A 3,684-nucleotide genomic window follows, 5' to 3' on the forward strand; every position below is an offset into this window, starting at 1 on the left:
AAACTTATTACAGTGAACAGTGACGTCAATGAACGAACGGACAGACCATAACTTTGCGAAAATAAAATTTTTCACCCGAGGGAAGACTTGAACCAACGACCTCTCGCTCCGAAGCTGGTCACGCTAACTACGAGACCACGGCGCTACTGTGCCTACGCTCTCCTTGATGTTGTATATGTTGCACATGGACTACTCTTTTTGTATATTTTGCTTATTTTTTCATAGTTTCACACAACTTCTTCCTGTTTTCTCGATTGATGTGTATTCAATTTTTCAAGGCCTATCCACTGTGCCAACTTATAAGTAAATCTGAGGGGGGTGCGATGGGGAGGTTCCCTTGTTAGTCTCCTTAAGGGCCAACGGCCTTGCCGCAGTGGTAACACCGGTGCCCATCAGATCACCGAAGTTAAGCACTGTCGGGCTGGGCTAGCACTAGGATGGGTGACCATCCGGTCTGCCGAGCGCTGTTGGCAAGCGGGGCGCACTCAACCCTTGCGAGGCAAACTGAGAAGTTACTCGATTGAGAAGTAGCGGCTCCGGTCTCGGAAACTGACATACGGCCAGGAGAGCGGTGTGCTGACCACATGCCCCTCCATGTCAGCATCCAGTGACGCCTGTCGGCTGAGGATGACACGGCGGCCGGTCGGTACCGTTGGGCCATCATGGCCTGTTCGGGAGAAGTTCACCGAGCGGGGTGGCGCAGTGGTTAGACACTGGACTCGCATTCGGGAGGACGACGGTTCAATCCCGCGTCCGGCCATCCTGATTTAGGTTTTCCGTGATTTCCCTAAATCACTCCAGGCAAATGCCGGGATGGTTCCTCTGAAAGGGCACGGCCGACTTCCTTCCCAATCCTTCCCTAATCCGATGAGACCGATGACCACGCTGTCTGGTCTCCTTACCCAAAACCAACCAACCCGGGAGAAGTTTAGTTTAGTTTAGTCTCCTTAAGGGCAATCTTAACGAACATTAGGTCACAGCGTCTAATATAGAAGGTAACTAACCCTCACAGCCGTCGCAGAGTGTATTTCAAGCAAACGTGATCTGCATCCTCATACTGACGCTACTAGCACCACTTTTATGCGGCTGATGCGAAATTTGAATAGACATCATTTTACAGAAGTATTAAACTTTCGTTTATGTCGCACAACTCTTTCTTGGTGTTGCAGGATTTTTCTGTCAGTGTATTTAACAAGAACACGGGGGAATCCTTTATCGATCCCTGTCTTAAACGTGTAGCAATTAGATCCTATTTAAACTAGTATAAGTCACTCCTCTGCTTTAGCGAACGGGCCGCTACAAACCTCCAGATTTCTGTTGCCTAAGGCGGTACCTTCGAATGTTTACTGCTTCCTACCGCAGGCACATGAGGTAAGCGGGCGTCCGCTGCGAACGCCTCGGTCGGCAAGGCGGTCGCGGCGTGCTGGCCGCTCCGCAGTGTCGGTGTAAGAAGAGCAGAAAAACGGCCCGGCCTACCCTCCCCTGCCCCCTCCCCGCCGCCCCTGCGCCGCGCGGCAGAGCAAATTAGCGGCTCGCGTTCACGGTCCACCTGCGGGGCCGCACGAGCGTGTCTTGCAGCCCGCGGCGAGCGGAGAGCGGCGCGTGGGAAACGCCCAGAGCTGGCCCGCCATCTGCCCGCGCGATGCTATCACGCGCACACGATCTGCCGCGCAGGCCGCGCCGCGCCGCGCCGCGCCGGCCCACGTGCAACATGCGCAGATGCGGCCCGATAGCCGGATTCACTCGCCCACCGGCGCGGCCCGGGCCCCGCGTCTTAACGCCTGCCTATCTGTCTGCTGCCGGCAGGCCTCACTGCCGGCCGGGCCAGGTGGTCTCGGCTCGGCAGCCACTGCAACCGTGACCCCGTTTATAGGCAGCATTTGCCTTGGCCGCGAAAGCTCGATTCTGACGAGCTGGATGGCGTACCACTCTGCCCGAGTGGGAAATCTTTGTCACCGCTCGTAGAATACGGAATGAAAGTGGACAAAATTACGGCTACAGTGTCCAGTCGTCGAAACTGAATGAGGACTAGTAGCTCTTAAGTAATAGAACCCAGTACGTTGTCCTCGATGGTGCGTGTTCATCGCAGGTGAGGGTATCAACTGGAGTGCCGCAGGGAAGTGTGGTAGGTCCGCTGTTGTTTTGTATCTACATAAATGATCTTTTGGATATGGTGGATAGCAATGTGCGGCTGTTTGCTGATGATGCTGTGGTGTACGGGAAGGTGTCGTCGTTGAGTGACTGTAGGTGGATACTAGATGACTTGGACAGGATTTGTGATTGGTGTAAAGAATGGCAGCTAACTCTAAATTTAGATAAATGTAAATTAATGCAGATGAATAGGAAAAACAATCCTGTAATGTTTGAATACTCCATCAGTAGTGTAGCGCTTGACACTGTCACGTCGATTAAAAATTTGGGCGTAGCATTGCAGAGCGATATGAAGTGGGACAAGCATGTAATGGCAATTGTGGGGAAGGCGGATAGTCATCTTCGGTTCATTGGTAGAATTTTGGGAAGATGTGGTTCATCTGTAAAGGAGACCGCTTATAAAACACTAATACGACCTATTCTTGAATACTGTTCGAACGTTTGGGATCCCTATCAGGTCGGATTGAGGGAGGTCATAGAAGCAATTCAGGGGCGGGCTCCTAGATTTGTTACTGGTAGGTTTGATCTTCACGCGAGTGTTACGGAAATGCTTCAGGAACTCGGGTGGGACTCTCTAGAGCAGGGCTTCCCAACCTGTGGTCCGTGGACCCCTTTGGGGTCCGCCGGCTCTTTCTAGGGGGTCCGCGGCCACCTTTCACCAAATCGTGTAGAATAATAAGAAAATTATTGAGTAAAAATGTGAAAATCAAATTCATCACAATTTTTTTTCGTGTAAAAAACATGTGTACTTTTACTTCAGGTCGTGTCCCCAAGCAGCCTTTGCGGTTCCTAAGTGAGAACGTATACACAGTTTAGTGCCGGAAAATGCGGCTTCTCTGATCGACTGTTTAGCAGCAATACGGGGGTCGTTTGTGCGCTGGCTCACGGCGCTAGATGCGCTGAAACCTTTTACGCATGCGCGGAGCGAGCTTTGTCAACCACTCACAGTGCTCGCTGGCACGTTTGCGGCCACAGGCATCATTAAATCTTAAACTTGCCTTGTCAGTGCACTACCTGTTTCATAAGTCGATTTTTGACCAGTTGATTACTTCTAACATGGATCGGTGGTCGAAGTCAGGATCATTGAAGAAGGCTGCAGTTTCTCCATTGCCTTCACAACAAGGGAAGTTTCCAGTTGAAATGAATGAGGAGGGAGGACGACCAAAGGAAGACTTTACATACATTTGCGGATTTCACGAAAAACCACACACACACACACACACACACACACACACACACACACACACGACTGTTACGAAATATGCATGCTTCTTACACAACATTAGCCAAACAGTGGAAGTGAACAGACCATAAGCGACAGCATGTCAACAGCGAACGACGTGACGTCGATTGCTCTTGTAGGAAGAAAGCTCCATCGTGCGAAATTTCAATTACCAAGTAATTTTAATCAGGCTATAATATGTTGAACAAAGGGAGTAAATCCGCTAGTAAGTGTCTGGATACAGTGGGAATTCAAATTGGATCGTTAATTTCAAGTTGTTTTCATTCATCTCTAAACCAAAGACTATTGAT

General features: G+C 50.4%; 1 pseudogene; it reads left to right on the forward strand.

The window, feature by feature from the left end:
- The first annotated feature begins 355 nt into the window (after window positions 1-355).
- Window positions 356-473, forward strand: LOC126164120 (5S ribosomal RNA; annotated as a pseudogene).
- The last annotated feature ends 3,211 nt before the right edge of the window (window positions 474-3,684 follow it).

This window comes from Schistocerca cancellata, chromosome 2, assembly GCF_023864275.1.
Source record: "Schistocerca cancellata isolate TAMUIC-IGC-003103 chromosome 2, iqSchCanc2.1, whole genome shotgun sequence".
NCBI classification, from domain to species: Eukaryota; Metazoa; Arthropoda; class Insecta; order Orthoptera; family Acrididae; genus Schistocerca; species Schistocerca cancellata.